The 22,914-nt window shown below is 42.9% G+C and overlaps 1 long non-coding RNA gene across 1 annotated transcript in view; it reads left to right on the forward strand.

The window, feature by feature from the left end:
• LOC137164063 (uncharacterized) overlaps positions 1 to 21,207 on the forward strand; it is a 32,224-nt gene extending 11,017 nt beyond the window's left edge. Inside the window, exon 2 of the long non-coding RNA XR_010922908.1 lies at positions 19,744 to 21,207. This is a non-coding gene — a long non-coding RNA (uncharacterized lncRNA). The remainder of the gene's footprint in view (positions 1 to 19,743) is intronic.
• Positions 21,208 to 22,914: the final 1,707 nt, after the last annotated feature.

Consider the following 22,914-nt stretch of genomic DNA (forward strand, 5'->3'; position numbering starts at 1 on the left):
TTTGTCATGAAAAATTTGGAAAGGAAGAGTATGTGTGAGCGTATTCAGCATAAGTGAGTGAAATCAGAGATTTTAATCAAGTATTGTGGCCCAGCTCTGCTTTTTCTCTATTCTGTTGCCTTCTGTAACTTTCACCCCACATTAGTAACCTTTCGGGCTAGACCACTCTTCCCAGTGCAGTTCTCTTCTGATGGTGGGGCTTCCTTTTCCATTCAGGGAAAGGCTGCACTGCTCCTTTTATCCCCAGCCATTAACTGCAAAAGGCTTTGGACAGAGCAGAGCAGAGACCCTCCATCATCATCCTGGCAAATCCCAAAGAAACAGTGAGCGTCCCTGCAAGTGCCACCTGGATCAATCTCTGGCAAGATGCTTAAGGTGGCCTGATCATATATTCAATTTATGTCCATCACTGGCAATCTTGTTGGGCCACTGAAACCTTTGACACTTACATGATTGCTGATCATGTAGCAGCATTCCTTTGTACACAAGCGTTGGGATTTGTTGGTCTTCAATTCTAAATAACGTGCATTCCAAGGCCACCAAAATCAAACCAATGCTGATGGAGGCACTTGCTGGGTTCAGCTTCAAATACCCCTTTTCTGATCTCAGCCATTCAGTATGAAGCAGCTCACAAAGACAATGAGACTCGAAAACCTCGATCTGACGTTCTTCAGCTTTCCTTAGTATCCACATTTCACTTCCTTACAATTGAGAACGATCTTGAAATAACCTTCCCACTGATTCAGTTGATCCTGCAGACTCAGGCTGTTGCTGTCATCCCAGTTCTTCACTTTAAAAGTTAGGAAATACAATTCTGTAGACAAATGTTTTAGTTAAGTGCTTGCTTCAGTGTTGTGAAACTCAGCTTCCTTATGTGTTCACACACACAGGTCTGGTCTACATTTAAAAGTTAGGCTGACATAACTGTGGCTCTCAGCTCTGAACATCATAGCTATGCTGACCTAGCACCCGTTGTAATTGCTGCTAGGGAATTCTTCTGTCGGCCTAGCAACTGACGCTCCGAGAGATGGATTACCTACCGTGACAGAAAAACACCTTCTGTTGCTGTAGGAAGTGTGTACGCTTTGGTGGTACAGCAGCACTGCTGCAGTGCCAGGGGCATGCACAGGAATAAACACTTGGCTGCTTGGCTGTGTCCCCATGGCCGGAGGGAACTGGCTTCACACCTCCGCCCCCATGTGGCCAGAGGAGTAGGCTTCATGCTCCTCCCCCCATGTGGCCAGAGGAGTTGGCTTCACTGCCCCCTCCCCCTCCACCATGTGGAAGCCTGTGGAGCTCACTCTCCTGGTCCCAGAGGAGTTTGTGCCCCGCCTATTGGGGGTGCCCACGCCCTGTTTTCCTCCCCTTGCGCACACCCCTGTGCAGTGCTGTAGCTATGCTGTTGTAGCACTGGTAGTGTAGACATGGTTCGGTTGGTGGGAGGGGAGTTAATTTTTAAGCATGGTGTTTAGTTTTTAAGCAATGAGAAAGTGAGCTGAAACTTATATTTAAAAATACTCAATTGTAAATCTGTAAGAAATGTAATATTCTTATTAAAGAAGGTACGTTATCCCAGCAAGGTGTTAATTATATACCTCTCCCTTCTGGAGAAGTGAAAAGAGGGCTTGTCTGCCCACTGAAAATGATAGGTGTAATTATCATCTATCAAAGGGGAGTGAAGCCCAGCTGTATTTATCAAAAGAAGGTCAGTAAAACATATATGTACATGGTTTGCAGTCTAAAGATTAAGAGGTGACTTCATGTTGTAGAAAAACCATTAGTTTTGGAGGAGGAAAATAATATTTGTGTTGGTCTATGCAATATGTTTTTTGGTTGGGACAGTGTCTTTCCTTCAGTAATTTGGTGGTGTAATGCAGTGAGTGTATTCCAGTAATATCATTACAGGCCACAGTTTATATTTTCTATAATTGTACACTGCACTTGGAACTTTGGGTAAGGACCGCCTTGGGAGTGGTAGAAACAGAGACTCAAGCAAAAGCAGTGAAGCTTACAGGCCTGTAGTGGTCAAAGAAGATCAAACAGAATTATTTGATTCAGTCTTAAAGGTCTGTGTGGGAGAGGAGGTGGTTCTGTTCTCTATTTTATGGACAAAAATCAAAGAGGGTCTTAAAGTGACAAAGGAAAACACCCAAAACATGGATGAACCCAGCCCATCTCCTCCTACTTCCTTTGATGGAGGTCCAGCCAGTCACCCAATCAGAAACCTTGGCGGCTCTGGGAAATGGCTGATCCACACCTATAAAACCTTCATGGCTTGGAAAATCTAATCAGGTCCCTTGATAACTGTTATCAAAATTTCAGTCAAAAAAGGCAAGCTACTAGATACTCTAAGGCATACAGTAATCTGGCAGAATTTAAAGAAGCATAAACCTAATGCCAATGACCACCAATTACCACCCAGTCTCCAACCTCCCTTATCATGGTAATGCTATCGAGAAAATGATGGCATCCAAACTCCAGCATCTGGAGAATAAACAAACTTCTATGCTGATACTGATCCCTCCGCAGTTATTGATGGAGTTGATCATAGCGTGCTGATAGAGCATGTATGATATTTTATGGGAATAAATGAATATTCCAGATCAGCAGATGCTAATAGGAAAGGGGAAGCCAGTCTTGTTCTAGCCTGTTTTTGGCTTAGCTTAAACCGCTTCCAAAATGACATAAACTTAATGGGGAAAAAGCACTCATATCCAAATAAGAGTTTCCATGCAGGGAGTTATACTGGTATAACTATGCAGGTTTAATTATATCTTTATAATTGGAAAAATGTCCCATGTGAATAAGCTCCTAGATTTGGAAATGCCCATTGTTTTGTATAACAAGCACTACAGGGACACACTTGTGGCAGTTCTTTATTGCACTCCAGCCTATCCAATTATTCCTTCACTTTGGGATACAGTGGAATTGACCCCTCGTGGATGAGCACACAGGGGTATGGACCCCTTTTTCCATAGGATCTATGCTGGTTCTCCTTTAAAAAGGCCATTTCTTCCAAAGGCCAAATTCCCCACCCTCCTAACTTCCCCAGTGGGCTTTATGTGGCACATCACAATAGCTGTGGTTTGGTCTAGAAGGCTGCCTGGGATTGCCCCTTTAATGATGAAGTTGTCAAATGCCTACTCCTTGTCTTTTTAGCTAATATGGGCCATTAAATGCCCCAAACAATTTATCTGTCCCTCCAGAATATTGAACACTTCCCTAGGCTGCTCCAGTTTAGGGCTAGGAATCATCTCCCTAAATGTTTCTTCACAAATCACAATCAGCACTGCCCTTGAATTCATTTTAAATGTATTTAAATGGGCAACAGTATTACAGATCTTGAAAATAACAGTGAATATAATCCAGGAAATGGACCTCATTCACTCATCATCCTTCTTCTCGGATTCCTTTGCTTCAAAGGATATGCTCTCAGTGTTCCCTCATGCTTCCATTGGGTGGGCAGGCCTCTTTTTTGCCAGGTTTGTCCTTGCTACACCCGTCATGTTTCTGCCCATGGAATTCAGTGCCTCTTAATCGGATTTATTTTTTTTTATGGTGCTTCTCTTTTCTGCATGGAAAACTTTTCTTTACTGCTTCTTGCAGTTGCCTTCCACTACTTTCTTGCTTGGTGACTTGCATTTTCATGAGCTCAGACTTTCATGCCAGTTCCAGATTGAGCTCAAACATTAACTGTAATTTTTCTAGAAGGTTCCTTATTTAAAATCTCATTTTCTTTGTGGCCTTCCTTAAAGTCACAATGCTCTGTTCATATATGTCTCTTATAAAGGCTTCCACCACTTTCTCTGGGCCTCTGAGCCATGTGGCAAAAGCATGCCTCTTTGTGTATTACATTTGTTTTGCAATGAAATGTTCCTTAAGCCTTTTAAGAACAGTGTTGTAGTTAGTCTCATCTCCTTCCTCAGCAAAGGCAAATTATGCATAAATATTTTCCAGTTCACTCCCTGTTGTATAAATTAACAAGCTTACCTGTATTTCACTGGTCTCTGTGTTAAGTTTAGTTCTGTTTCACAGTTTGGTAAAGCATCACTTCCATTCACACCATTCCAAGGGATAACCCAATGAAATAACTTGTGGAGTGTTGACATTTGGCATTTTCCCCCTCCTCTTCTACTTATGCTAGTTAAAATAAGTCACCTTCCTCTCTTACATAAGAGAGGATCAAGTTAACAGCTGTTAGGGTACCAGCCTGGGATTCAGGAGACCTGGGGTCGTTTCCCTGCTCTGTTGCAGACTTCCATCTATAAAATAGGGATAATAGCATTTCCCCGCTTGACAGGGGTGTGTGAGAGGTGCTCAGATAATGTGTTAATGGGAATCCTGTAACTACCGAAGAAAGTCAGACGTGCCAAAGATAAGGAACCACAAAAAGAGCTGCAATTAAAACGAGGACAAAGTTTTTCACTCTCTCTTCTTCAGAGCAGACCTTCTGCAGAGAAACTTCCTGTCAGGGAGCCAGCTGCAGCAGTCTGTCTCCTAGCAACGCTCTGGGCACAGCTGATCCTGGCAGGGGCTGCCTGACTGATTTGCACTTCCGGATTGGTGGTAGGGTGGAGTTAGCTACTACTTGACCCAGCGGCAGCCAGAACTACACCCGTGGCTGCACTTGCTCCTGCTTTCTCTGCTGCTTTTGCCCACCCTGCTTTTGTGCCTGATCGAGTTCCTGCCCTTCTCCATCCTTGACGCTCTTGCTTTGATCCCTGGCTCTGCTTCCTGACCATGTCTTCAGCTCACCTATTGGCTCTGGCATTCGGCTTCTGATCCTGGCTCTGACCCTCTGCTCTGCTTGCGCCTATGCCCTCGGACACCCTGAGGTCTTGATTCTTGATTCCATCTCTGCCCTCCAGGCCTGGTTCCAATCATTAGGTCCAGCTGCCCACATTCCAGTAGTGATCCTGACATTTTGAGCAGCTGAAGAGAGAGAGAGAGACTGAAGACTGGGCTCGGCTGCGAGGTTGACCTCTGTTAAGGCCTGCCTTTTCTGGCTGGGGTAATGGACACCTTGCAGAGACTACAGACCCAGATCACAGCCCTGCAAGTACATGTCTTGCAATAATTGGCCCAGGTCCCTCGGGAACTGAAGATTCTGCTTCCAGTCCAGTTTGACAAAGACTGCGGGAAATGTTACGGCTTCCTGAATCAATGCTGCTTTCTGTTCATGCACAGCCTCTGTCGTTTCCTACTGATCAGGCCCAAATGGAGTTCATTGTCAACCAGTTAACTTGGGAAACCCTGGCCTGGGCATTCCCCACTCCTGGAGACTTCTAGCCCATTTGCTGGAGCAACCAGAGGAATTCATCTGAACAATGATTGTTTTCAATTACCCTAATTGTACCCGCTCTGCCACGAGCATGTTTCGGAACTGATGTCAGGGTAATAGATCAATTTGGTGGGTTTGCTGCGGAATTCTAGTACTTAGCAGCCAACACTAAATGAAATGAGGCAGCATATTGCTACCACTTCCAGCATGGCTTGAATGAAAAAATCAAGGCTGAGCTGTCACATGTAGAGCCACTATCTGACCTAGATGCTCTGATCAAGCTGTGCATTAGCATCAATGATTGCCTGGATGAATGCTAACTAGAAAGGGAGTCCAGTTTTCGACCTCCACAGGTTGATGAGATTTGACCCTGCCTTTCTGTCCCAGAAAGGAGATGGTGATGAGCTGTAGACTTATGCCTATATTACGAGGAACATATGTCCAGGGATATAATACTCATGTCCTGCCCCAGTTGGGAAAGCCTTTTTTGTCTGTTGGTATCCTGGCTGTGGTCAGCCAGTAAGCCACCTTTTTCCAGCTTCTTCTTCAGTTGTGACATCTGCCGTGTCTGGGGTTGAGCTGAGGGTCCCTTCCAACCCTAATTTTCTATGATTCTATGACTCATTGACAACTTTGACAACTTCAAGGGCCTAAGTTTTGCTTGGACTCTCAACATTCCCACACAGCTTAAGAGCATTCCCAATTTGGTGGAATCCATTATTGGGTTCTCCCTTTCCTCTGGCCCAGTTACTAATTAAATAACATGGTTCAGTGTGACCATATTCTAGGGCCTTCAGGAGTTTTGCAATTTGGACAGATCTGCACCCCTCACTTCTCTGTCACCCTTGGCATTCCTTGGCTGGTCACCTATAACCTGTGCATCCAGTAGGGAACAGACACAAGGCGCTTTATGTCAAGATTCTGCTTCCACTCATGTCTCTCAGAGTCAGGTGTCAGACTCAAACCCCTTTACAATGCAGCAGCTGAAGTGGGGATTTCCAAGGTAGATGTCACCCACTCTGTCACCTCTTCATCAAATTCAAGTATGCAGGAGAAATATTGAGACCACGCTGATGTTTCTGACAAAAGGAGGGCAGATTCTTTGCTGCTGCATTGCAGATATAATTGCCTCAATCCACCCTCAGCCTGCAGCTGACATTCCCTTCAATCGTATTTACTCCCTTTCAGAACGTGAACTATAAATACTCCAGGAATATCTCTGTGAGAATTTAAAAAAGGGGTTTATTCATCCTTCTACCTCCATCCTTGTCTAGCAGAGGCTCCAGTCTTTTACATGGGGGAAGGGGGGCTGAGGGGAAAGAGAGACTGCTTCATGCGCCCCTGTGTTGGTTACTTGGTTCTGAATACAGGCACAGTTTGAAATTGCTATCCGTTGCCACATATTCATTAATTTTTTGGAAAACTTGGATTGGCCAGGGTTTTTTCTAAATTGGACCTTAATGGAGCCTACGGTCTTGTTCATATCAGGAAAGGCGATGAGTAAAAGATGGCGTTCCACACGCAAGATGGGCATTTTGTGTATTCAGTCATGCCATTTGGACTATGTAATGATCCAGCTATGTTTCAGCATTTTCTGAGTGACATTTTCTGGGACTCACTGGACCCATTTGTTGGCCCACCATGAATCAATGAGACATCCTACATCAGCCTTTGCATCCAGAGTCTCTGAATCTCCCAAAGAGGTGAGGGAGGAACAGGAGGCTGACCTTGATGAAGAGGTCACACCACTGACCAAGAGCTTGTCCTCCTCACCTGATGAGGCATCCCCTCCGCCTCTAGCAGATGACTTTAAACTCTTTCAAGACCTAGCTAAGAGGGTGGCAGACACTCTGCAATTACCTCTAGAGAAGATACAAGAATCACATCATAAACTGATAGACATTTTGCACTCCCCTTCTTCATCTGGAGTAGCCTTCCCTATCAATGGCGAGAGTCCTGTGGCGCCTTAAAGACTAACAAATTTATTTGGGCATAAGCTTTCATGGGCAGAAACCCACTTCGTCAGATGCACGCATCTGGGTTTCTGCCCATGAAAGCTTATGCCCAAATAAATGTTAGTATTTAAGGTGCCACAGGAATCTTGCTGCTTTGCTAAAAACAGACTAACACAGCTACCCTTCTGGAACTGTCCCCATCAATGAGGCTCTCTTGGATCCAGTACAGAAAACTATGGAGAATCTTCCCTTTGAAGGCACAAACTTATTCACAGAAAAGACAGATGCATCCCTCCACACACTCAGACTCCAGGGCTACTCTTTATACACCTGGACAGAAGAAAAAATATAGTCCTCAGTCCTTACTTAAATCGCGTACAGCACACTATCAAACTCAACATTTTTATGAGCCACAAATAAAGAAGTCCAGATTCTCAAAGTGCAAGCCATTGGGCCTCCCTCTTCCCAACCATACACTTCAAAACATCAGTTTTGATGGATTGATTTGGTGCCAACAGACCACTCCCTCCAAAGCCATCTGATGCTGACACATCCCTTTGGATGCCGTCTTGTTCGGTTCCGCAGCACGTGGAAATGGATAACATCCAAACAAATGGGTTCTAGAAATCATCCAAAATGGTTATTCCATTCATTTCACCTCCATCTCCACCCTCAGCACTCTTCCCCATCCATCTTCAGGGATCCTTCTCATGAGAATCTATCGCAACAAGAGAGATCACCTCCTCCATGCAGGAGCCATAGAACTAGTACCTCAGCAAGTATGAGGCAAAGGTTTTTACTTTTGTCACTGCCTAATATCCAAGAAAAAGAGGGGTTGGAGAACCCATAATGAACCTCAGAGCACTCAACAAGTTCATCAAGGCCCAAAAATTCAAGATGGTCACTCTAGCAGTGATTATTACAGCTTTGGAAAAGGGAGACTGTTTTTCGGCCCTTGACTTTCGGGATGCTTTTTTCCATATTTCAATCCTACTATCCTACAGATGTTTCCTCGGATTTACCCTAGGACAGGACCACTGCCAGTATAAAGTACTCCCCTTCAGGCTATATGAGCCCCAAGAGTATTCTCCAAGGTCTCTGTAGTATTGGATCCACTTTGTTCCCAGGGATCATGATCTACCCCTATCTGGATGACTGCCTCCTCATGGCTCCTTCCTTTGATTAAACTCTGTGGATTACCTACACAACTTTGGAATTATTCAGAAGTCTGGGCCTACAAATCAATGTCCAAAAATCGACAACCCCAGTACAAAGATTAGAGTTCATAGGAGCTGATCTTGAATTTGTCTGAGAGAGAGCGGTCCTCCCACAGCACAAATTCAACAGTTTGTCCATAGAGACAGTGCAAACTAGCCCTCAAATATCAGCCAGACACTGCCTTCAACTTCTGGGGCATATGACTGTGGGCACATTTCTGATAGCCCAGGTCAGACTTTGCATGAGTTGTCTCTAGTCATGGTTCAGCTTGGTTTACAGGCCAAACAGAAACAGACTAGACAAATGCCTATCATTACCCACCAACTTCAAACCATCCTTGAACTGGTGGAAGCTTTCAGCAAATGTCTACACGGAGATCCTGTTTGCACAGTCTCCTCCATCACTACTCCTTTCAATTGACGTATCCCTTATTGGGGAGCACATCTCAACAACCTCATGACACAAGGCAAGTGATCACCCACCAAGATGTGTCTTCATATCTACTTCCTTGAACCCAGAGTGGTCAGGAACGCATGTGCTCACTTCCTTCCGCTGATCAGAGCAGGGGCTGCTTGACTGATTGCACTTCCTGCTTGGTGGAGCTAGCTACTGCTTGACCTAGCAGTAGCCAGAGCTACGCCCACAGCTGAACTTGGTCTTGTTTACTGTGGCAGTTCCTGCTCCTGCCCAGCCTGCTCTCATGCCTGCTCCAGTTCCTGCCCTTCTCTATCCTTGACACCCCTGGCTTTGACCCCTGGTTCCACTTCCTGACCGTGTCTCCAGCTCCTGCATTGAGTCTGGCTTCTGATCCCTGGGCTTTGAGTCTTGGATTTTCTCATGACTATGCCCCCAAGCACTGTGTCATCCTGATTATTGACTCCAGCTCCGCTCCGCTCTAATCTCCAGGCCTGGCCAGCCCCACAATTCCAACTGTTAGGCCTGATCATCCATGTCTCAGTCATAATCCTCACACTTCCCCTAGTTTCTCTTCCTGGTGGCTGCAGCTTTAAAGGAGCAGTGCACACATCTGGGAGCTACTGAACTGATGGCAGTATTCATTTTTATGAATTAATTGTAAACCTCTCTCCTCCACCACTTTTTAAAATTAAATGCAGCTCCTAAAGAATTTCCAAACAGTTGCACCAGAGCACCACAGAACTGAGGTCCAACTCTCTATGAAGGGCACTGGACTGCAAATATGAATTTAAAAAAAGACTTATTTGTAAATGAGGTTAACTTTATTTGGAGGGGAGAAAAAAGATCTTCAACCCTCAATTAAAACAAAAGTGCATTTGTTGTGACTGGGGTAAGGGCAGAACAGTCTAGAGAAGATTCCATTCCCACCACCCCAGTGAATAGTTAGCATCCAGAATTAAAACAAAAATATGTACTGTACCATTATATCTCCTCAAAGCCTAAAGACATGGCCAACTGATGGTTTGGGGGGAAATGTCTTTTGCCCCCAGAAAGCATGTATTTAGTGAAGATGTACATAATTAAAATGTATAGGAAATCATTCTAAAGGCATCATTCATATTTCAAGTCAATTTATCATTCGCCTCCACTTGAAATATACATTTCTTTGCTTATGATCCTGGCTTTGCTATACATATTTTCTATTCTCTTTAGGGGTGGTTTGCTTTGTTGCCATAGCAATGCCTTCTAATTCTTGCACTCTCCAGTTTTCTTTCAGGTTTCTGCAGGCTGCAACCAGTCCCTCATCGCCATTATCAAATCTCCTAACAGCTTTAACTCCTTTGTTTTATCTCAGCACTAGAGGCATGCTCAGTAGCATACTTCCAAAGAATTCGGGCCTGAACAGGTTTTCAGCTCTAAATAGATAGTTTAAATAAAGGCAACAGTACTTTCGTTTGCATCTGCTTGAAGCTTGCTTTATTCTTGTGATGATCTGATATTTCAACATCGTTATTTATCCATTTTCTTAGCTTTTCTTGGCCATTAATTGTAATTGCCTGGGTGTTCAAATCCTGAGTTTGATGAACTAAGCACACCAGGTTGAGCGTGCTGATTGTACATTGTTTTTCCATACACCATTATCAGAATGGCAACAGTGGTGCTGGGACAAGGCCAGTTCAAATATATTTACCCCCTCCTCTGTGCAAAGTCATTCAATTGCCTCCCTTCTGTAAAGCCCGGATTTTAGTGTCTGACTTTCTCTCCCCATTCTCAAGCTTCCTCAAACAGCCAGACAAGGAAGGTTTAAGATCCATATGGTGGAGGGCAGTATAAAGTGTGTTCAAAGCTGGTGTATGCATTTTTCTCCAAGAGACTCAAGTTTCTCCACAGCATGAAACCATTTGTACCCCATAATAGGTAGCATTGGAGCAGGAATTCAATTCAACCGGGTTCAATTCTGAGCTCTGCTATAGACTTCCTCTATGTCCTTGAGCACATCATTTAATATATGCGGTGCCTCAGTTCCCCATCGGTAAAAGGGGGGAAATATTTTCCTACCTTGCAGAAATGCTGTAGGATAAAATCTATTCATGATTTAGTTGGGGTTGGTCCTGCTTTGAGAAGGGGGTTGGACTAGATGACCTCCTGAAGTCCCTTCCAACCCTAATCTTCTATGATTCTATGACTGTGGGCTACTCAGATACAATGGTGATGGGCACGATATAAGTACCTAGACAGATAGCAGTAAATGCCTTTCTGTCATTTCAACCTGTCCTTGATGGGATAGGGCTGGGAGCCTTCTGTGGCTTTAGGTTTGGTTTGAACCAGCCCTGAACTAGGTAGGAGTGTTGAGGTGAGGGGAAATAGCCCCAGACTGAAGAGAAGGCAAGGCAAACATAGGGGAGAGGGGGAAATACTCACTTTCTGCATTAAATCCCATGGTGTTATAGGTAGATGAGAGATAGCTCTCACAGAATGGGATGCTTTTCACCCACTACATGACTCTTAATTTAGCTGACATAAAATGGGCCATATCTCTGACAACACAGGGCTGTTTTTTCAAGTGGTGAGCCAAGGTAGCAATAGATCTCCTTACCCCAAATTTTTTGATCAGGTCAGACTATATAGTGACTTGGCTTGTGCCTGTGAACACTTGAAGCTGGTGTCCATACTCAACTGCTGGGCTGAGTAAAGCCAGGCCCTTTTGCTTGGATCATGAATCTCCCCCAAACCCCATTCAAAACTGGTTTGCACATTCCACTTGGTAATAAGTCAGCAGAGCCAATCCTTTGCAACATGAAGGGCCATGCCAGGATATATATGCATATATATTTACATAATTTGCACATTGAAAAATAAATGGACACAGTCATGAGATTTGCCTTTACCTGTAGCTTCCTTGATAGCTGAATAGAAATTGCTTGTTGTTTGGGTTGACCCACACGATAACTCTGCAGTCATAATGAGAGCTCGGCTGGGGGCATCATTCCATGGGCCAGATTCACTGGTACCCTTGCCTCAATCTGGTTGCAAGCGGGGCAGAGTGGAGTAAGCAGCTTGCTTACCCTGCTCTGATGGGGCCTGAAACTAGCCCCTGTAGCCCCAAAGGTGTGGGGAGCCAGCCCAGAGCTGGTCCAGGCTGGCTAGGATACATGCTGGTTTCCTGCTGTTGCAGTTGTGGCCTGCCAGTGCTCTTCTGGGGTATGTCTTGCTCCCTCTCCCTGTCTCCAGTCAGTGCTGAGGCAGCACACATCTGGGCCCTCTCTGGTTCTCTTTGATGCCTTTCCACCTGCACGCAATCCAAAGGGTGCTACTTTCAACGACATAGCATAGCCCATTATGAGAAGCAGCTCTGAGGTCCTCTGGCCAGCTACTTCCTTCAGGGTTTAGGCTACAAATTAAAAAAAAAAATCTTTGTCAAATATGTATCTGGTAACCATATAAATCCCTGACAAATGGGAACATCCCTGCATCCCAGGGCCTGCCCTGGCCTCCCTGTACAGACAATAGTGCTTTGTCTTGCAGTGAGCAATCCAGTTTAATTCTGGCTAACTTATGAAACTGCCTGACCGAATGGTGCAATAGGCAACAGGCTGGATGAGCACATGTGCACCTTTAAATACACCTCAAGCCGCCAGACACATGGTTATGAGACTAGTATAAATACCTAGATAGATCACCCCCCCAGCAGACTATTTCCCCCATCCCTATAAAGCCTCCTAATGAGCCTTCCTCCTTCAGTACCCCTCTCCTGGGCATGGCACCTGCAAAGAAGAAGACAGGGCAGGGGCAGGATTGGTAGGCTGAGGAGGAGGAAAGGGAGGGGATCACTATCTCTGTCATTGGCTGCCAACCCCGTCCCCTGTGCACAACTCACTGACCCCCATCAAGGCATCCCAGAATCATAGGTGCCCCAGTCCCAGGCCAGTACTCCATTGCGCTAGGTGCTCTACAAACACAGCACAGAAAGGTGAAGTAATCTGTTTAACTGTCTAGTGGCTGGATGAGATTGCTATTTGACATTTGATTGCTGTTGGAATTAGTTTACATATAAATTGGTGTTTTCTTTAACTTTGTACGAACACAGGTTGTGTAACTGATATCATATTAAATTAACTCACACTTCACTGCCTCAGAATGAAAATCTGCAGTGCTCTGCTTTTAAATCCAAAATGATTCTCAAATAAAGTCTTTAGTTAGGAGCTGTCTTCATAAATATTCAGTTTTTACAAAGGGTGTTTGATTTGCAGGATGGGGATATTTATCTTCAAACCTTAGAAGAGCTTTGGAATGCAGCCTCCACACAGACTTTAATAGCGAAACCCACTGATTCTGACTCAGTGACCATTTGATGAAATGTCTGGGGAAGCAAAGAACAACAACAACAAAAAAAGATTTGCACAGATGCTTTTCTGTGACTAACAGAACATCCACCCAAAGCTGAGAGAGTGTAAGTACATTTGTCATATGTGGGTGTATTTTCCCATATATTCATTTGAAAAGTTATGTATAACCACACTAAAAATTATAGAGTACAAATAAGCATTATCACTGGGATGAGATGCTCACTCACTCTCTGACCCCGGTATAAATCATCTGACCTTCTTGAGCCTTAGTCAACCCAGCTGAGGAAATGGATAAAAAGAAGGAAAGATGCCCCTGAAAATCAGATACATTCCTAAGCTTTGTGGTGTGTAATTTGGAAGTAGAACATTGTGATCTGAATTGTACAGCTGTTAGCCCCTCCACTCTCCCCCTTTCCCCCGACTTCAGTCAGCATTATGGGTGCTCAGCACCTCTGAAAATCAGGCTATTTATTTTAGGGGCCTAAATATGGATTTAAGTGCCTGACCTATTTTAGGGACCCAAGTTTGAAAATGTTGACCATACATCATCAATATGTCTTGAAGTCTATCTCCCCCCTCTTAGCAGTATGCAGTCATCTACCGCTCCTCCCCCTTTCTTCTTGATATCTGACTTCTTTGTGATGTGAAAAGGAAGCATTTATGGTACCCAGTTAAATATTCTGCTGTGAAGGGGCCTCATTATCCTTGGAGATAGCTACTTAGTGTAGCTAACCCCAAACATTCAGAAATCATGTCAGGCCCCAAAATATCATAGATTTGCTAAAAAAAATAATGAGATTTTTAAAAAATAACAAATTTGGGGTTCTTTTTATTTGCCTTGTGGTTTTTGAGCCTTTGGGTTATGTTTCCAAGCTTTTCTCTGAAAATCATGAGGACTAGAAACTTACTTTACTCATGTAATCACTTGAATCCAGGAGCTGGATCTTTAAGTAAAACATCAAGTATTCTGACACTTATGAGGGTTTCCAGTACTGCATGTGTCATTGTTTTAATCTGTTTCCAGTTTCTCTTCCTGTTGCAGTTTTTACAAGAATGCTGGTTTGTATGTAATACACTTTCCCCTACATCTAGCTGAAAGTGTTTGATCTGTTCTAAGGAGACATGCCCAGCAGGTGTTTTATGTGAAATCCCATTAACTACTTTATTTATTTTTGACCCCTCGTGCAGGTTCATTACTGTGCAGATAGTTAGCCTCAGTTTCCAAGTTAACTGTCATCTAGTATAACATGCAGAACGTAATATTGAATTCCCTAAAATGTATATAACACATGCAGTGTGTAAGCTGGCAATACACCAACTGTCACAGGTATCTATACTGCATATTGAAGACACTACTAGTAGTAAAGATCTCACTGAGACTTTATTTAGAGAGTTGAGTTAGCCTGGAGTTTCCATACACAAGGTCTGTTACAGGGTAATAGGATTACCACTGATTATCAGGTGCTGGAACCCTTCAGGGAGCTTCCAACCAATCACTGTTAACTCACTTGGGGAGGAATAGAAGCTAGGGTCTGGGACAGATAATCCTAAAGGAAAGGAGCCCTAGAAGCAGACAAGCCTGTGGAGGATTGGGATTTATGGAATGTTAATAGATCCAAACCTCAGAAAGGGGTGACTTTTTTTTTTTCTTTTTTTAAAGTATTTACAAGAAGTGTGTAGGTTGCTGGAGCTGCATGGGAACACCACCAATTTACATGGGTTAACAGAAAATAAGAGAAAATGTACTGAATAAGAACCTCTTGCATTTTGTTTTCCTTGTGGGTGTCACTGATTGAAGTTGGGTATGATCCAGAACTGCTTGAATGATCAAAGGTCATAATAAAGGATTATGCCTGCTAGCTATATAGAGGCAGTGAATATGGGAGATAAGAAATGTTAATATTATTCAGCAATTTGTATGTATTTTCCCCCACCTAAATTGTTTGTATAGAATATTTAAAGTGTGTTATGGACAAAGGATTATTTTGGCTAGTTCAAGGTGGGTATACCTAGTAGCACAACAGCAACATAAAAGATAAGGAGATTTAACTCCTAGTTATTGCAAATCTTGGTTACGTGTTGAATATTTATTCATATAAATAGAGCTTTCTTTCTCTCAGGCCAGCTAACATACAAGTGTCGTCACTGGACATTTTTGAGAGACCTTTATGTTTTATCACCTATCTGGGTAAAAGGAAGAAGAAAAAAGGTCAGCATTTATACATTATGGAAGGGAAAGCTGGAGAGTTGAAAGGGATTATGGGCAAACCAGGGAGGCACAGATTAAAGAGGTGATGATGATTGAATACAATAAAATCTTCTCTGTACTATGGAAATGGAAAATAAGCTCCTTAGAATGCTGAATCTCCTAGGTTCCATATAATCAAGGATTGTAATTAAATTTGCCTTGTTTAGTAGAAGATAATTCTGACTGAATATACTCATATTCTTAATGGAGAGAGATTTTTTTCTTTTACGTCACTTCTTCTTTTAAATGGGAATAGACCGAATTTGTCATAATTCCCTCTTCCAATAAACACCTGTAAAATCTGACACAGTGAATTGATTAGGCAGGATCCTCTTATGCTGCAGGCCTCTGTCTTGTATAAATCATGCCTTGAATTGCTGTATAACCCTTTCATCCCTCTGTAGCTTCTGCACAGTATTTAGTACCATTAAATCTTCTTGTAAAGTTTCCAAATGAACATTTAATCACTATTGTATTTATCATGTGATGATAAACCTGTGCATTAAAAGGGAAAAGTGCTTAAATATAAATGCACTCTTTAGGGAAAACTCTCCCCACAGGAGCTACAATTTGCCTGTGAATCTAATTATACAGTGAGCAATAATCTCATTGGGTTTTCACGTGAAAGAAACCGATGTCAGAAAACGGTGTGTTGAAAGCTGTACAGCAAGTATTTTTGAGTTCTGCCAGTAAGAACCAGTTATCACTAAAAAGAAGACTGTCAAGATCTTATCCATAACTTTAAAAAGAAGTGTTTTCACAGATGTTCATAATAATCCTGTGAAAGCTTTAAAATGAAACCTGATTCCTTTCTGAGTGCCGGGGTTTGCCAGCCCTAATCCAGGAGTAGTTCATTGACATCAGTGGCACTATGCCTGGAGTAAGTTATTACTCAGTGTGAATGAAGGTGGCAGATTCCTGCCCTAAATATTTTTCCTGCATCATTTACATGCCCAGGATTGTTGTTATAAGATTGCGCAGCCATACTAGGTTGCAGTCACGGGTGTGTTTTCCCCAACTTCATGAAAAAATAGCATTGGAGCATTTGTTGTGGACTTGTGCATATGTCAGGAACTGCGGACAGCCTTTGGGACTACAGAGATGCAGATGGTGGAGGTTTAGCAGTAAGTTTTGAGAGACAGTTAACGTCATTCTCAATTTCATCAGCTCATGTTCCTGAGTGGAGGTTTGCAAACTATCAAAGCCACCTGGCAGTTCTGTAGAGTGGTTTTCTTCTTCACATAATGTGTTTGTCAATGTGCAGCTTGGTTCTCTTAGCACTCAGCAAAAATACCTAGTGCTTTTGTAGCAGTTCAAAGGACTTTTTAACAAACATTATGTAGTTAAATCTCACATCACCCCTTTGAGGTAGGAACGTATGATCATCGCCATTTTACAGATGGGAAAATGGAAGCAGAAGTGACTTGCACAAGGTCACCCAGTGAGTCACTTGCAGAGCTGGGTGTAGAAGTCAGGAATTCCTGACGCCTGGTCCATGGTTCACACAACTGGATCATACATTGGTGTGACTGGAAAAAACTAAGGCTGGGTATAATTGTTGTAATATCTTTTCCAGAATTCCTGTGCACCTAAGTAGAGGCAGCCCCTGAAAAATCTTTGCCAAGTTTTGTGAAAGATTCTGGGATCAGAGCATTCTGGGATCAGAGATTTTAGAAGTGTTTAATCATTTCTACAAGGACATTAAGTCCAAACAGAAGTGTTCAGTAATGCTACTTCTTTACCTTAATACTGAGTCAGAGTAATATATCGATGGAAAGTTCCTAGCAACAGAGAAAAGCATTCTTTTAGACTGCTGGTTTTAACTTTTTGAAGCAGTATTTGCCAGAGCATATGAAGGCACCAGGAATTTAAGACTCATGGCTCTCACTTTTCTTGATAGTCATGTTGATTTCATATAATTGAAATGCATGTGAAATGTAATGAAAGGGAAAACAAGTAACTGAAAAAAATGGCAGCTTAGGGTAGCTTTTAAAAATGTATTTGTAAAATATTATGGACTGTCTGGGAATTATTCCTAGAGGTCAAAGATTACATGAATGGAGTTTTTGTGGTTTTCTGAATCTTATTCTTAAGTTATTATGGAGCTTAGGGACCAATTCATCCTAGACATAACTCCATGCAAGTTAGTAGTTATGCCAGATGCATTCAACTACACAAGCACTGAATTTGTTTTACTATAGAACTTGTTTTGTGAGCTGACTGCATAGTTGTTATTGGCCACATGAATAATATCCTATTGTTTCACCTCTCTGTGTTGATTTTGTAGAGCTAATAGGAGTAAAAAAGTAGTTAAAAACATATTTTGATCACATGAATGATCAAACCTATTGAGCAAGGAGGCACCAATTTTACATTGTCCTTTTTGGGAGTATGACTGCGCTGTAAACAGACTATCATAGGGCCATGTTACGCCCTGGCTTAGGTAAGTGCGACATCTTGTGGTAGTTTTTTTTATCTGCACATAGAGACCTCTAAATCTTTTTATTGTTTTTCTTTTTCTAGAGAGATTATACATATCATGTCTAATAATAAAAAAGCCACAAAGATACAGATTAAGGACAGAGCCAGTTAAACCGAACTCTAACAAGTGCTACAGAATTAAAGATTTTTTTTAAACTTTAAGTGCAGTATGTGATAATTAGGTGCAGCTGATTATAATTCTCGTGATTAATAATAAGAAAATATATCTGTCTAATCTTTACCTATCTGTTTTAAGATCTTATGCTAGTGCCCATTACTATAGTATCTGAGCATTTCCCAGGTTAACAGACTGGCATAATGAGGTCTCTAGTGGACTTCATGGAGTCCTCAGCTCTTCTCCCTTCTCTGGTTATAGGAAGCTCTGCTTAGTGGTACTCAAACTTTTTCATTTGCTCCCCCCACTTACCAGTAATGGAATCTATCCATGATCTCCTCCATTACTGCACAGCCAAGGCTTCCTCAACAGCAGAACTTGTGCTGAAGGCCCACTGGCTTAAGGATAGGTTTCTTTTGGGGGGTGTGACCCAAGAACTTCTGAATGCCAACTGGCAGAGGGCTCTGGGGTATCTATGGGTACAGGGGTCCCCTAGAGTCACTAAAAGAATGTCATATAAGGTCTGAAATGAAAGCCCGTGTCACATTGGTCATCATAATCATAGCAAGATATATGTACGGAGAATATGTGAGGAGTTACATATATATACCAAAAATTATGATTTCTAGGTCTGTAGTTAAAAACAGGTCTCTCAAAGATAGTATGTCTTGAGATAAATTCCTTCAGAAAGGGGTGGGAGACACTTATCTCCAAGTTGAACCACTATATACTTTGTTTTAGAATAGAAATCTAAAAAATTCCTAAGTCAAATGCTAATGAAGAGCTGGCAGATACTTCAGAAGGAAATTAATAGGAGGAGGTAAACAGCAGGAGGTGGGGGGTGAAATGACCCTCTATTGAGGTGAATATCAAAGGCCTGTTCTGGTATATTTGAGGTGCAGAAAGACATTCTGGCATTCCTTCAATCTGTGAGGACAAGCTGATCTCATGAAAACAGGTCTCAGCCAAACTGATTGAAAACAGTGGGGAAAGAACTTGGGGTAAGCTATCACATAGGAGATAGGGGAATGCCTTGTTAGTTAAGTTTAGTCTCTAGAAAAGTGTTATGATGTTTTATATGTAACCATTTCCCATATTTCTCACTGGTTTTTATTTGAATCTCTATTCTTTCTTAAAAACATTTATTTTTGTTTTACTATAATCGAATTCAAGTGCTATAGTAATACAGGAGCAGTGGTCTAAGGTAAAACTGTGACACTCTCTTCCTTTGGGAATAGAGAATCTGGGGTTTCTGTGGTCCGGTGATCAGGGGGTTGGATACCATGGGGGCACTCTGAAGGGATTCGGGGACGGGGGGTGTCTGTTGTCAGCCTGCAGAAGATGGGGTTGGTGGAGCCCAGAGGTGATTGCTTGATTGGCTAACTGGCTGGTTGTGTGAGAAGCTAACACCTGGCTGGCACAGGCAAGATTTCTTCTTCACACTGGAGGCAGGTGGTAACAAGGTGACTCTCAGTCCACGGTGCCCCAGGAAGCATCACAGGGTGTTTGTTTTTTAACATCCCAAAAAAACTTCCTTAAGGTCTTGCGGCATGACCTGAAGGGGGTCTGAGTCAGTCAAATCTCCTCTGCAAGTTCATTCCACAGCCACATCCCATCCACCAAGAAATATTTATCTCAAGTTCTTGTGTACTTCAGCCTGGGTTTTCTTCTCTGTCTCACAGGAGCGCTGTTGTCCGGGCAGTTCATAGATGGAGATGTGCTCTCTAATGTACCTGGCACCTGAACTATTGATGGCTTTGCAGATCAGGACCCAGGTCTTCAACTCCTAATGAAATTGGATTGGGAGCCATTGGAGGGACCTGAGCGGAAGTTTGATATGCACACTGATGTCACACAACAAGGATACAGCAACTTGTGTTTTTCAGAAGTTGGAGCCTAGGTGTTGTTTTCACATTCAGCTTGTGATGCAGTAAATGGCAAAAATCTGGTCTGGAGGCGACAAATTTATTGGTCACTGTCTTCAGGCCCTCCTTGTCTGGGAGGACAGGGCTGAGTCTCCTAGAGACCTAGAGGTGAAGGAATATGTTTGCCATTCAGTTACTGGACCTACCTGATCATCTAGGCTCAGTGATGAGTCAAAGAGGGGTTGACAAATTCCTTAAATGGCAGGGGTGGGGGGAGATAGTGCTCTGACAGGTTCTTCAAACCATTCTCCCTTCCAAGTAGCATAATTTGACTCTTGCCTGAGTTGAGTTTGAGCCAGCTGCTCTCTATCCAGAAGCTGAAGACAAGTGATATCTTGTAGACATTGTGATATCTTAGTAGTAGTTTTGGTTGCATCTGTGGAGAATGACTTCTTGCTCATTGCCCTTAGCCTGTTGTTACATCTCACTATATTTCCATGGGGGTCTCATAGCAATGTTGAAAAGAAGGGGAGGGAGAGTATGGATAGGTGAAAGCCATCATCACACCACACATACCCACACCAAGTGGGTATATCACCACACTAGGACTCAACACACTTGGGTTCTATAGCTGGTGCTAGCACTGGCCTGCTGGTTGACCTTAGATAAGTCGCCTCACCTCTCAGTGCCTAAGGTTCCCTATCTGTAAATAGGGATAATAATATTTATCCTCCTTTATGAAGCATGCTGAGATCTAGGGATAAAAGATGTTATATAAGAGCTAGGTGGTATTATTACTATTGCACCAGAACAGTTCCACTACCCCAAAAATATCCATGTTAACAAGTGCTTCCTGCTGTTCATTCAAGAATCGCAATAAACTAATGCACAAGAGTGACTGCTTTCATATTTATTTCATTGTGTATTCTTTTCTGTGCAGCTGTCAGCCACAGCAGGCTTTTTGTAAGGCAGCACAGGTTTTATGTTTATTTGTTTTTCTGGTGATTTCCAAACATTTTGACTTTGCAAAGATGATAAGCTTTATAAATGTTCTGAAGGCCTATATTTCGGTACGAGAATACAATCAGATTTCTGTAGGCTTGTGCAGTAATCATGCCCATAAATATTTTAAAAGTTACAGCCTTTTTGGAAGCAACTACTGTACTATAGATGTTTGGATTGGATTCCAGTTCCATTTTAAATAAAACTGCTTTCTGTGAAACTTGAGCAGCCAGTTTTCATCATCTTTATATTAGGATATAAAAGATGTGTAGTAAGAAATTCTGTACATAAAAAGAAAGGGCTGATTTTTCAGAGGCACTGAGCACCCTACAACTCTAGTGGAAGACCATGGGAGCTGTGGAGACTCAGCACCTCTGAAATTCAGGCCTGTAACAGGGCCAGCCGCCACCCGAATGCCCCGCATGCCCAGGGTGTCTCTGCCCTGTCCTGTCTGTTTTCCTCTTTACCAGGGTTCCCTCAACAAATGCCACGGTCTCTCTTTCAGTCACAGCCCTTTGTAGGGTCTAGGTTTTTATTAAATTAACAAAGTTCTCAAGCAAACACAAAAGCAATCTTCCACCCAGGCTGAAGCAGGGCACAGCCCCTCTTCCCTGAGGAACTGTCCCTTCCTCGGGGACTACTGCAGGAAACCCGCTCTCCCTGAAGCTATACTTTGCACTTCCCTCACTGCAGGAGCCCCTTCCTTGTAGCTTCTGGCTGCCTTTTACCCCGGGATCACCTGATGCAACCCAGATGTGGCTTATCCTATAATCCGGACTGGCTTAGCCCCAGGCTCTCCGTCCCATGGGCAAGCCACCCTATTAATAAAATAAATACATAAATAATATGTCTGACCATTTTCCATCATCAATCAGAGGATCATCAGCCAGTGAGATGAATGCTGTCTGTCTGTGTGTTGTACCCAGATTGAAAGGGCCCAAGGAAATCTGAGGACTCCAAATGACACCAGAGTTATCTCATCCCAATTTTCCCAATAATCTCCTCCCAAAGGGGAAGATTAGAGATAGAGTAAGATTTGGCAAGACTGCCAGTGTCAAGCGATGTCTTCAAATGGTCAACTACTGCTCATTTGAAGGAAGATGCTACCTGAGAATGGGATTGTTTACCTTACAAGGAGATGAAAAAGAGGGGACATAATGAAAGTATACAGACTAATGACGATCTAGAGAAGGTAGAGTGGAAGCTTCTGTTCACCTTGTCTCACAAGAACAAGGGGATATTCCATAAAAGGAGGCAAATTTAAAACTGATAATAGCTAGAAGGATAATAGTTGCTAAAAGGAATTACATATTCATATGACATGTAGTGAATCTGTGGAACTCATTGCCACATGATGATGTTGAGACCAAGAATTTAGGAAGATTCAAAGAGGGATTGCACATTGTATGCTGGTGGCCCTAGTCACCAGCTGGGAATAGACAATCAGCCATGCCCAGGTTAGATTTCTGTCCCTTTCTTCAGGGATCTGTTTATTTTCTTTACAAACAAGAAAACAAGCGTGCAAAAAGTAAAAAAAACCAGTCTGGTTAGAGGTTCAGAATGGGTCTGTAAAGCCTCTGGCTTCCAGTAGCTACTGTGTTGGGCCCTCTCTGATCTCACAGGGGGAGCTTGACAGGGTCTATCTGCCTGCCTGGAGTCTCCCGCTCTGGTTACCAGTTCCTTCTCTCCTGGTTTTCCCCCTTCATATTGTCCAGCTGAGAGTGTGGGCCAATCATGCAATGCCGATCAGCTGTGTCAGCTGATTCCTAGCATCTGCCTGCTGGGCTTCTCTCTGGGGTAGGGTCAGCTGCTCCCAGTTCTCTGTCCCTTGGGCTATGAAAGGGGAGATTGTCATGTTACATACATTTATCTGAATAACAAGAACATCCAGATTTATAATAGTTAATGCTAAAAAAGTTTTGGAAGGGACATGAAACCACATGCTTTAACGATGAGGATTTAGGATGGAAAGCAGACTATCCTACA

The sequence above is a fragment of the Emydura macquarii genome, unplaced genomic scaffold (assembly GCF_026122565.2).
Source record: "Emydura macquarii macquarii isolate MOO-44397 ecotype Brisbane River unplaced genomic scaffold, CSIRO-AGI_Emac_v2 contig_2676, whole genome shotgun sequence".
Lineage (NCBI taxonomy): Eukaryota > Metazoa > Chordata > Testudines > Chelidae > Emydura > Emydura macquarii.